Below are 13,701 nucleotides of genomic sequence, written 5' to 3' on the forward strand. Positions count from 1 at the left end.
ACTGGGTGTCAACCATGCTGCTCAGAACAGTCTTGAACCTCTCATCCTCCTGTCTCAGCTTCCCCAGGGTGTTTCAGGCAACTAGGATTATAGGTATGCATCAGCCGACACAATTGGTTTAAACTCAGAGATAACTAACTGTAAACCATGTAGAACTAGTGTCTGGAACCATTCTCTGGATTTGGCTAAGTCACAGACCTTTAGCCTTGGTGGAATGCATCGCGTGAGTTTGTCATAAAAATGAGCTAGCCCTCAGTGGGGAGTGAGAACGTTATGATCAGATGGACTTTGACCTATGAGTGACAGACAGGCTCCTCCTACACCCAAACGATCAGCATCGCACTGACTCCTCCAGACACACACACACACCAATGAATGGATGGATGGATGGATGGATGGATGGACAAGCCAGCAAACATTAAATGGTTGTAATTCCACACTGCTGAGGAACAATGGCAAGAGCAATCCCTGTGCATGCTCAGTATGGACACGAGCCTTCACGGCAGGAGACAATCCTCGGCAATCATGCTTGCATTAACCTGTGGTTAGTCGAATCCATAGAGATGGAAGGGCTGAATACTGATTCTACAAAGTCCAGAATTTCTTCCAATTGATTGAACTTTTTATTTTTTGTTTTTTCGAGACAATGTTTCTCTGTGTAGCCCTGGCTGTCCTGGAACTCACTCTGTAGGCCAGGCTGGCCTTGCACTCGGGTCAGCCTCTGCCTCCCAAGTGCTGGGATTAAAGGCATGCACCACCACTGCCCGGCTCTGATTGAACTTTTTAAATTACATTTTTTGGATTATTTATTTGTGTGCATGTGTGTGCTCGTGTGTGTGTGTGTGTGCGCATGTGTGCGTATGCTTGTGTGTTGGTGTGTCTGTGTGTGTTCGTGTGCATGCGAGTGCGTGTACTTACTACAGGCTCTGTGTAACGGTCAGAGGACAACCTCAGGGGCCAGTCCTTGCCTCTTATCTCGTTTGCGGCAGGGTCTTTCTTACTGTTGTTGTTGTCGTTGTTTCTGTTGTTGTAGCTTACTGTGCTGGCTACAAGTTAATGTCAACTTGCCACAAGCTAGAGCCATCTGAGAGTGGGGACCTCAATTGAGAAAATGCCTCCATAAGATTGGACGGCAGGCAAGCCTGTAGAGCATTTTCTTAATTAGTGACTGATGGGGGAGGGCCCCACCCATTGTGGGTGGGGCCATCCCTGGGCTGGTGGCCCCCCGGGTTCTGTAAGAAAACAAGATGAGCAGGCCAGGGAAAGCAAGCCAATAACCAACCCCACTCCATGGCCTCTGCATCAGCTCCTGCCTCCAGGTTCCTGCCCTGTGTGAGTTCCTGTCCTGCTTCTTTTGATGATGAACAGCAACGTGGAAGTGTAAGCTGAAGAAACACTTTCTCCCCACGTTGCTTTTGGTCATGGTGTTTCACGGACAGTTACCTAGTAAGGAGTAGGACTTTCCTGCAGGACATTCACACACACTTTACTGTGCTGACTCTCACTGCCACCTCCTCCAGTGGCTGCCTCGCCCTCCCTGCTGTGGCGCCCCTCCCCCCAGCTCCTGTGGCTGCCCTGCTCTCCTTGCTGTGGCGCCACCCACCCACCAACCTTCATCCTGTGTCTGCCCTCAGCCCGCCCTCTCCCCGACCCGCCACGCCCTTCCCACCTGCCACGCCCTCCCCACCCGCACCTGGCTAGCTCAGGGCTCTGCTGTCTTCCCATTTAAAGGCAGCTCTCCTCGCCACAGCTCCTCAGTATCTTACAGCCTAAGCCTTCTTCCCAGTCTCTCTTCTCCGTCTCAGAGTAAATACAACACATTTGACACTATGTGTCAAAGGACGATGAAATTAAGCCGGAGTCCATTCCCAGCCACCACCGACTGTGAAGATCTTAAACCACTCAGCAAATCCCTTCAGAGGAGGGTAGACACAGACTTCTCACTCTCCCAGCTCAGACCAAGAGAACCCTTGTAAGTAGAAGAAAGAAGTTGAGGAGGTGATGTCTGTGGTCTCTGAAGACCACCGGCTTCTCTGCTTCCCTCCGGAGCCCTGAGAACTCTGTGATCTCAGACCCAATTCTGATAACAATCCTGGCCTTGGGGCTTTAAATGACCGCTCACATTTCCTTACACAGCTCCAGGGAAGCTGTCCCTTCATCTTACAGATCAAGAACTCTGAACTAAAAACATGAGTGCCTTGCCAGCGGCCACATAACGGGTGTGGGTGCGCCCTGGGGCGAACGTCCTCCACGCCTAGGGAGATCACGCGAACGTACACTGTGATGCTCTCTCAGGCTCCCAAGGAAGGACCTCACCTTCTGAGAATCATTTTATAATATCTCCCTGAAGTTTCCTGCTCAGTGCTCCTTTCTCCTGTGTTCAGGGAAGGCCTCTCATGTGGGCCACTTCACCTGGAGTTATTGGCTTTTTTCTTTTTTTTTCTTCTTCCTTTTCCCCAATGCCTGGCTAGTTAATAAAAAATATTTTAAATGTTTTTTGAGAGTTTGCTTATTCTTATTTTATGCGTATGTGTGTTCAACTGAATGTGTGTCTTAAAACTGGGTGTGTACAGTGCCCGAGGAGGCCAAAAGAGGGGTCTTGGGATCCCCTGAAAATGAAATTACAGATGGTTGTGAGCTGCCATGTGGGTGCTAGGAATTGAACTCAGGTCCTCTGGAAGAGCAGCCAGTGCCCTTAACCACCGAGCCATCTCTCCAGCCCTCGCTTACTGAACTCAATCTTAAAAATTCACCAGTCCCTACAAATATCATAAAGGTACAAGCAACCATACCCATTTTATAAATAGGAAAACTGAGATCTGAAAGGTGATTGCTAGAGCAGGCCATGGCTTCAGAACCAGCTGTGCCTGTGACCTGAGCTCAGGCCTGGTGCCCTGTACTGGTGCCCTCCGTTAGTGCTGAATCCACAGGTACCAAGTGCCATTGTCCCCCACCGAGGGCAGGGCAGTCCTTCTCCCAGAGCCTCCTGGGATTTCACTCAAATGGCCTCTCTCCTGACTCCACATTCTTCACTGTCTTCCCCACCTTTCACGGGCTGGGTCACGTGTGAGTACACCCATGTGAGATCACCTTCACGTGCTCAAGGAGCCTCACAGGAATTCTGTCATCAGACCTCTTAGTGGCTGCCGAGGATGTGCTTGGCTCTGGTCAACAAGAAGCTTTTGTCTCTCAGCACCAAGCACTGCTCTGGGTACCAGGAAAGACACCTCGAGGTAACAAGGTAACAAGGAAGTGGCAAAGCCACTCAGCCTCTGTTCTCAGGTTACCAGGAATTCAAAAAATGAGTGAGTATTCAGCAATCACACATGAGCTTGGATACAGCAGTGGTGAGCGCGCCTCAGGCTGCCGGGCTGTGTTCTCATTGACAACATGCCAAGGAAATAGTACCAAACACAGCCCATTCAGATCAACCTGACCCCTAAGAGAGGAAGTCCCTGAGGCTCAAGTCTGGAACATTCGCACACAAATGCACACTCACACATACACAAACACTCAACACACATGCTACCACACCACACACACTAACACACCACACACACACTCTCACAAACTCCCACACACTCACATACACACACTCATACACACTAACACATACACCACACACAGTCACACAAGTCATACATGTTGTCACACACTCACACACTATACATACTTACATATTCACACACTCATACATATTTATACACTCATACACTAACACACACATCACACACTCACACATACATTATCAAACTCATATTAACACACACCACACATATTCACACATTCACACACTCACATACATCCACACTCACATACACCAGTATACACCACACACACATTCACGCATAGTCACACACTCACATATACACACACCATATACACACAATTCATATATGCTCTCACACGCATACTACACATACACACTCATATACATACTCACACACTTATATACACACATATTACATATACACACACTCAAACACTCACACCCACACACATTCTCACATACACCACGAACTCATACATATACACACACACTCACATACACTCATGCATGCTCCCACACCACACACACTCACACACACGCACACATTCACTCTCACACACAGGCCTTCACACATTATCAAAGGCCTACATATTCAATCAGTGTACTTGGTATATCATGGTGCACCACATCCATCAATACAATATAAAAACATAAATGAAAAAAAAAATTAGTTCAAGTGGGCAAATATCAAAACCAAACAGACATGCAGGGATATTGGAATTACCAAACACTGCCATGGAAAACAGGGCACGACACTGAAGCTCTATAATCTATTACACGGTGAGCTGAGGGAGGGAATCTGTATGGTTAGCCTGGGATATAATGTGAGAAATTTGTCTGTGGAGCTAGAGAGGTGGCTCAGTGGTTAAGAGCACTGACTGCTCTTCCAGAGGTCCTGAATTCAATTCCCAGCAACCACATGGTGGCTCACAGCCATGTGTAGTGAGATCTGAGGCCCTCTTCTGGTGTCTGAAGACAGCTATGGTATACTTACATATGATAATAAATAAATCTTTGGGCCTAAGCAAGCCGGGATGGCGCAAGCAGAGGTCCCGAGTTCAATTCCCAGCAACCACATGAAGGATCACAACCACCTGTACAGCTACAGTGTACTCACATACATAAAATAAATAAATAAGTCTTTTTTTTAAAAAAAGAAATTTGCCGGGTGGTGGTGGCGCATGCCTGTAATCCCAGCTCTCTGGGAGGCAGAGGCAGGTAGATTTCTGAGTTCGAGGCCAGCCTGGTCTACAGAGTGAGTTCCAGGACAGCCAGGGCTACACAGAGAAACCCTGACTCCAAAAAAAAAACCAAAAAAACAAAAAAAAAAAAACAAAAAATAAATAAATAAAAATAAATAAAAAACAAAGGCTCAGAGGTTAAGAACACTAGCTGCTCCAGCTCCAAGGGGGTCTGATACCCCATTCTATCCTCAAAAGGGACTGCACACACATACCACACAGACATACATGCAGGCCAAATAATCATACATATAAAATAAGCATTTTAAATCTAAATTAGCTAATTAAAATAGAAAATAAACTTTGAAATGAAACTTATAATAGAAAGTGTTGGGGTCCAGGAGTTGCCCCCACAAACAACACAGACAGCAATTTCAATGAGACAGGGATAATTTATTGAATGTACACCCCCAAGACTGATCAATCAGGGACACAGCCCAGACTCAGGAGCTGGGGGCTGTGACTGTGAACACTGCCCGGTTCCGTTTATATAGGGAAAATCATAGTGAGCTCATCCACAGATGAGAGGGAGGAGCCACAGGGTGTCTGCCTTTTTCCGAGTGTTTTCAGTAGTTTAGACACAACAGTTCAAGCCAATGTCTATCTTGCTTGGTTCTGAGTGAAGGCTACAGCTGGGGAATTTCCAAGAAGAGCAATCCAGACTATGATAACAACCTCTCTGAGCCCAACAGGATAAAACATGGGAAAAAGCTGGGATTTTAAAGAATTTTTTTTAATCCACTGTTTTGTGGGGGAGGAGGGTATTCCAAATATCTAAAAGCCTGTGCTCTCTCCTACTTTGAACTTGTGTTAATTACTAGATACATGAGTATCTAGTATGTTTGTTGCATTAACACAAAAGCCTATTTTGCCTATTGATTACACTCACTGCCTGTCAGAGACAGCCAGACAGGAGTGAGGGGTGAAGTGAGTACAGGATGCCTGTAGAGCAGGTAGCAGTGCTCCCGTGCTCCCAATGCTCCCAGCACTCTCATGGTTCCAGTGCTCCCGTGCTCCCAGTGCTCACAATGCTCCCAGCGCTCTCATGGTTCCAGTGCTCCCGTGCTCCCAGCCCTGCCACACTCTGCCTGGAGTGTTGCTGGGGCAAAACTATTAGCAGCTGGGTGAATGGATGGACGGAGAAATGGTGGGAGTAGACCAGGGGTCAGTACATACAATACACCTGTGGAGAGAACTCAGACCATGTGTTTGGGTTTAGGGTTTGGCTTTTGCTCGTTGGTTTTCTGAGATGTTTCTTACATTGTTTTCATTTTTGCTATTTGAAACCTTGTTTTGTTTTGGTTGGCTTTAAGTATTCTAAGACAGTGTCTCACTATGTAGCCCTGACTGACCTAGAACTTGCTATATAGACCAGACTAGCTTCAAACTTGTACTAATACCACTGCCTGTGGCTCCCAAGTAGCGGGATTACAGATGTGACCACCATCCTGGCTTGGTATCACATATTTGTAAACAATTTCATTCATGTATATATATGTATGTCTATATGTGTGTATATGTATGTATATGTATATGTGGTATGTATGTCTATGTGTATGTATGTGTATGTGTTTGTGTATATGTGTATGTAGTACACGTATGTGTGTATCTGTGCATGTGTGTATGTGTATATATGTATGTATGTGTATATGTGTGTATGTACTGTGGATATGTAGGTGTGTGATTATATATGTGTAGGTGTTTGCATGGTGTATGCATTTGTATGTGTGTGTATGTGTATATTTGTGTAGGTGTATATGTGCCTATGTGTTTGTATATGTGCGTATATGTTTGAATGTATGTGTGTATATGTGTGCATGTGTATGTATGTGTATTATGTGTTTATGTGTGTTTGTGCATATTTTGCTCATTTTCACCCCAACTCTTATCCCCCAATCTCCCCTGTAAATCCTTTTTCTCCTCAGGTGTTTGTTTTTTAGTGACTCATTGACTCTTATATTGTTGACAAGAGTGTGGCAATTTACCAGAGGCTTCATTCACCTCAGTATCACACGTTTTAAATTCCTGTTACATTTGAAGGCTGATTTTCCTTTGTCATCTTACACGTGTTATGCTATGCACTGAAGAAGATCATTGTGAAAAGGGGAGCGTAGCTTCCCCAGAATGCCACAGGGTGCACAGCATAAAGACAGAGTCTCCTTGCCTTAAAATATAAGAAGCCCTAGTTTTTTCTCAGTGCTGCCTGAGCTCTGGCTCTCTGAATGGATGGCATCTGATGTCCTGGGAGCCCAGGCTATCATTGTGAACACTGTCTTAGCATCAACATTATGAAAGCAGCCCCGTGTCTCTCCATAACTCACCTCCTCCGATCTCCTCCTCACGCACAGCCTGTCCTAAAGCCCTAGCTCCTCCCCTTACTCTTCACTCTGTGTCCTCAGAAAGGAGCACACAAATATTAGAATTCAGGTCACTCCCAGAAAGGGCACCCCAAATCTTCTAAGTGAAGTAAGGCTAGGATAGCTAGGATGCACCCCATTAGAAAATTTTCAAACCAGAAATCTCCTTCATAGCTAGAACACGCCGGTTTCTTATTGTTTTGGTTTCTCCTGGTGATGATGGATTCATACATCCATGTTGCCTGTTCTTCTCTGTTGGGAACCAGAGAGCTTGGCTCAACACCCCCAGCTGAGCTTTTTGCACAGGTTTCTTGAGAGCAAAACATCCCGTGGCTTAGCTTGATTCCTGCCTTCTTGCCTGGTGTGGTACAGACTTCCCAGGTGCCCGACCTATGACTATAATTGTTTTCTCCTGTTCCCTTCCCTGGCCTCTAATATATATATTGCTGGTCTCTCAGTAAAGCTTTGGCGTTCTCCTGGCAGAATGACCCGTGTCTGTGTTTTTTGTTAATTTCCCCCAGACCTACGCCCGATACTCGGTACCGTGGCAGCGCGGGCGCTGTCAAATGGAGGTTCCACTGAGATCGGGAAAGAGAGGAGCACCTAACGGGATCGTTCCAAGGAAAGCTGGCCGACGAAAGGAAGAGGAACGTATTGGGGAATATATGTTGCAAGAAACAAAGTAAAAGTGAGTGAAGGATGGCGCCATGGGGATAACAAGTTCCACCTTAAAACTGGTGGATCAACTGGTGGTTCTGATTAGGTAACAGGTATTGGGTTCAAGGTTAAAACAGTTAGGGTGTGACAGCAAATTGGAATGGTGAATTTTATTAGGCAAATTGTCAGCAGTCTAAAACTGTCTCAGGCAAGAAGAATGGAGCATAAAATAAAATAAAAAGAGTAAAAGACAAAAAACAGATTTTAGAAACATGGAAGAGAAAGAGAAAGAGAAGGAAAATGGATTTAAAACTCTTAGGGACAAGGGGAAACATGGAGACGTCCTGTTTCCTCTATGGGCCCTACTGGAGATATTATTAGTACTGGTTACAAGGGCTCTTTCCTCCCTATTGTCTTTGGTGCACCAATTTGTCCACACGTGTCTGTCCTTGTTTCATTGTTTGAATGATTGTCCTGTGTTTCATGTTGAAAAGAAAATGGTAAAAACTTTACTGGAGGTTCATCTCTTGATCCAGTCTCAGTTTACACAGCAGAGGCTGATTTAAACTGCCCTGCATTTAGCTAGGAGTCGAGCACAGCTAGAGAAAAGCTGCTTTTAAAAGGGCCAGCAGCTTCTCAAGTTCTAGGGCAAGTAAGCTGATGGTTATTTTTCCTATTGGGTACAAAGTGCTTTTTCTCTTGAAATTGCTGCTAGAAAAAAAAAGTTTGGTTTAAATTTATAAGATTCGTGTAGTTGCTTCATTTTTGTTTCTGATTAGTCTTAAAGGTTTAAGTATGTTTTGCATGTCTTGACTATAGAGTATTGGCTTATAAGGAAAGTATTGGGCATGATTAAAAATTATTACATTGGTAACAAAATGATAGTTTAAAACTGGTAACTCAGGGTTGGAGTTATATTAAACAACACATGGCATGACCCAACCCAGGAAATACAGGCCTCTAAGATACTTCTAAATTGGCATAAAATTTTATGTAATTAGACTTATAAGGGATAAGATTGAAAACAATGACTTTTTAATGAGGTATAATAAGTTGTACTGTCATGCTCTCAAACATAAGAACTTGCAGACAAACTTTATGATTTCAAGAATGATAAACATTAAAAACAGCTGTGGTCGGTATAGACCTGTTGCTACTTTTTCACAAGCTTTGTTGTAGAACAAATGGTGGTAGAAGCAATATTCCAAGTTAAAACAGACTTGCAAAGGACATTTCAGAAAGAGGGGCCAGAAAGCATTCCTGTGACTGCCTTCGCTCTATGGAGACTAGTCAGGGATGCTCTCTTGAATACCGATGCTAAGGTTAAGGATCAGATGTTCGAGATTAAAAGAACATTCAGAGTAGCACAAGATGATGCCTCAAAGGAGTCTTTGAAGGCATCCGAATCAGAGAGGGAGACAGAATTATCGGAGGAGGAGGAAATTTTAGAGATAGAGGAATTGAAATTAAAATTAAAGAAATGTAAAGAGCAAAGAGTATCTGCTTCCCGACCACCTAGTAAAAATCCTTTCTTTAAAGAAGAGGGGGCTTCTGCTCCTCCAGCATATGAACCTTATCCAGCCCTTGATTGAACAGAGTGATATTATTACCTTACATCTTATATTAAAGAATAGTTTATGCTAGATAGAACTTCATTTCTTGACTCCTGTTTTGTGCTTTGCAATGATTCCTTGAATACTAAACCATGTGTTTTAGTCCCATCTTCTGTAGTTTGAAAAGTCTCATGAACAGAAAGACAAGAAATTGAATTGTTCTAGCGGATTGTGTGTATTGACAAAACTACTGCAAGTATGAAGATGCTGCTGTGGTTGAAGAGTTCCTGGAATTGTGTCTATGCCTTTAAATAATGGAGATTCCCTGTCACCTTGTATTACCATCAGAGAGACTTTGGCATTATTGCCACCCCTGATTAAAAAAGGTCTGGGTCTATGGCACTGGGGTTTTTGGCTTGTGGAGCTGCCACATTGGGATTGTTCCTGCTAAACTGTATGTGCAAACAACAAAACCAGTCCAGAGCAGTGATTGAACAAGTGCTTAGGCACAGGATAATGCATCTGCTCAAATTTGGCTCAGCCTGTAACGAGAATAGTTAGTCTATGACGGGCAACTCCTTTGCAGTCCACACCAACCTAAGACAGGGGCTCTGGGACTGGCAGAGATTTCCAGAGACGGGTAATGGGAGTTGGACGGAAGGTGTCCTAAGACAGAAGCTACTCATTCTTAAATAAAAAAGGGGGAGTTTTTGGGAACCAGAGAGGTTGTCTCAACACCACCAGCTGAGCTTTTTGCACAGGTTTCTTGAGAGCAAAACATCCCGTGGCTTAGCTTGATTCCTGCCTTCTTGCCTGGTGTGGTATGGACTTCCCAGGTGCCTGACCTATGACTATAATTGTTTTCTCCTGGTCCCTTCCCTGGCCTCTAGCATATATATTGCTGATCTCTCAGTAAAGCTTTGGCATTCTCCTTACAGAATGACCCGTGTCTGTGTTTTTTGTCAATCCCCCAGGCCTACGCCCGATACTCGGTACCGTGGCAGCGCGGGCACTGTCACTTCTCTAGTCTATCCTAGGACAGAACAAACCTGGCAGGATACACAGAGTGAGATATCAAGAGATTCTCTAAAGTGGGCAGGAGGAACAGCACGGTACACACAGCACGCTTCTTCAGTCCCAGCAAGGGCAAGACGGGAGGCGCAGACAAGATCCCCTATGCAGCAAAGTTCCGGGACAACGAAAGCTGCCTCAAACAAAAAGTGGCAGAGCCGGCAGTGGTGGCGCATGCCTTTAATCCCATCACTTGGGAGGCAGAGACAGGTCGATTTCTGAGTTCGAGGCCAACTCACTACAGAGTGAGTTCCAGGACAGCCAGGGCTACACAGAGAAACTCTGTCTCAAAACAAAAGTGGCAGGAGTTTGAGGGATGACGTCAGAGCCTGCCCTCTGTGAGTGCAGGACACATGAGCACCATGTCCTCAAACACACAGAATTGCAGCTAAGCGGGTGGTAAATGCCTACGGTCCCAGCACAGCCCTGGGAGATGGGGTGGGGGGTGGGGTAAAGGTAGAAGGGCCCAGATACAACAGCAAGGTAGAGGACAATTTGGATTCGATTACATGTCAAAAAAAATCTTAATAAATTCCAATTTCCAGTGGCGCACAGGAGCCAAGGACTGTCACCAGGCAGCTCTTGAATACTGGCGGCTCCTGCTCTGCTGAGCCAGGGGCATTCGCTGCTACAGAATCGATGCCAGTTCTTCCTGTCTGCTGTGTAGCCTGTTTTACCTTCTGGATGTGTATCTAAGTTCTCCAGACCCCTTTATAATTTCTGGCTGTTGTTTATACCCTATTTCAGCTGTTACACTGTAACCTCTCCCCTCCATCACATCCAGGCCCCTGCACCAGGGCTTGAGATGTGTCCACGCAGGCACAGAGGCTGGCTGGGGGAAGGGGGCTTGTACAGGCAGCAGGCTGCTCTCTGTTCTCTTACCTTGGGCTTGGCAGCTCCATCCAGAAGCTCAGAACATTTCCGTTATGACATCAGCTCCTCCGCTGTCCTCCATGCTGTCTGTCAGTTCACGGACCTCGGCTTGGTGAGCTGTCACCATGGCTTCCAGATGTGGGAAGTACTCCTCTCACACAATGGCTTTCAGGAAGTGGTTGATGCCCAAGCCAACCAAAAGAAGTTGGCAAAGTCCAAGTCTGTAAGGCAGACAGCCCTGGCTTAGGTTATCCGCTACCACAGCTTTAAACCGTGTGAGCAAAGATATGGTTTGACATATTTTCCCAGGAACTGAACCCAAGCACCTCAGTCATGGTATTCAAGCATTTTAACACTGAACTACACCTGCATCTGTGGGGTTTAACGGAGCCTCTGGACATCTTCTCTAGGCTGGGTGATGTGTGGCTGGTCGGCAATCAGCTGAGTGTGGTACCTGCATTAAGAGACGACACTGCCAGTCTACTCTCTCTGGCCAGAGCTATATCCTAATCTCAGTCTCCAGTTCCTGCATCAGGTTCTTAGCCTCCTTCGTGAACAGCCACACCCTGGTAAGACCAGAGAAGAAAGAGGCCAGGATGGGGTGTCTGATTCTGGTTCACTTCCTGAAACTGGGAGGAGGGATTGGCCTGGGGAACTCCAGCCTTGCCTTGTAGGTGACACACATCACCTGAGCTCATCCTGGGTCTCTGTCCCAGGACTCAGCTCTGACGTTGACATGACTTAACTCTTGGGTGGAGACATGTAAATAGGGCCGTTCTGTGCGCAGAACAAAGTCACCTATTTACTTTTTCTTTGGCTTGTGAGATCAACTTAAGAGTTTTTCCACATTCAGTGAACCAGTTTTGAGTAACTGAATTAAGATTTGGGCTAGAGCATGTAGTCCTGACTGGTCCTGTTAGATGGCTCAGGCAGGGTTCAGTCTCTCAGAACCCGTACATCTCAAGAGGTCAGAACCTTTGCCTTGCATTCACCAGGCCCAGGGTTCCACCTCCGGCATCACAAGCAAAACAAACAAGGAGGTTTCACCAGCATCAAACACCTACTGTGCACCAGAATCATTATCAAACACCTACTGTGCACCAGGACCACTGCAGAGGTTCAGAGCTCATCAGTGAATTAAAAAGCCCTGCCTTCGTGGGGCCCACAGTCTAGCAAGGGAGACCAGAAAATCAACAGAGTAGATAGGTACAGCATTTCTCCTCCTCCCTCCCCAGAAGGGCAACTATCAAGTTACCTTATGCATGATTTCCAGACACCAGGAGCACAGACACTCTGGGTAACCTTCCTGACCCTGTGTATGTACGTGTGTGCAGATGTGTATGTGTGTGTATCCCCTTTCTTCCCATGTGTCTTGTCCACCTTTGAATACCTGTCTTCTAATCCCTTAAGTACTAGAACAAGTCCCACAGATGGTTTTCTGAGTCCTGGTACCTGCTGGGAATCTAAAATTCTGTGACCTGGACCAACATGGCCTGAGGAAGAGACATTGATATCTATATACACTTAAGTCTTAGCCAGGGTTTCTATTGCTGAAGTGAAACACCATGACCAAGAAGCAAGTGGGGGAGGAAAAGATTTATTTGGCTTACACTTCCACATTGCTGTTCATCACCAAAGGAAGTCAGGACCCCCACAGGGCAGGAACCTGGAGCAGGAGCTGATGCAGAGGCCATGGAGGGGTGCTGCTTACTGGCTTGCTCCCCCTGGCTTGCTCAGCCTGCTTTCTTATAGAACCCAGGACCACCAGCCCAGGGATGGCACCACCTACAATGGGCTGGGCCCTCTCCCCTTGATCACCAATTGAGAAAGTAGCTTACAGCTGGGTCTCATGGAGGCATTTCCTCAATTGAGGCTCCTTTCTCTGTGATAACTCCAGTTTGTTATCAAGTTGACACATAAAGTCAGCCAGTACTGCTTATTATGACTTTCGTAAAGTCATATGATTATTCTGGAAATAATCACCATTTGCAATAAGAGCTGATTGGGTTGCAAATACCAGGTTCTACTCTAGCAATGCTTCAAGCAGGATTCTCATTAGATCCACACAAGCCCTCAAAGGCTCCGACAGGTTACAGAATGACTCAAGATCCCAACCTGGGTGTGTGAGAAGCCAAACAAAGCAGTCCTGGCTGTCCTCAGACTCCCCGAGTGGCCAGCCAGGGCTGGGCTTGAACCCCTGATTCTTCTGTGTCCACCTCCTCCTTAAAAGCTGAGATTAGAGGCACAAATGTCCAGAGATGGCTTTGATCTTAGGAGTTCTTGATAAGAAGCAAACACACAGAAATGGAAGTGACCGTGTGGACCTTGATGGTCCAAACCAGAAGCTCACTGCATCTCATGAGACCACTTGAAGCAAATTACACCTTTGAATTGTGACT

This window comes from Apodemus sylvaticus, chromosome 14 (genome assembly GCF_947179515.1).
Source record: "Apodemus sylvaticus chromosome 14, mApoSyl1.1, whole genome shotgun sequence".
NCBI classification, from domain to species: domain Eukaryota; kingdom Metazoa; phylum Chordata; class Mammalia; order Rodentia; family Muridae; genus Apodemus; species Apodemus sylvaticus.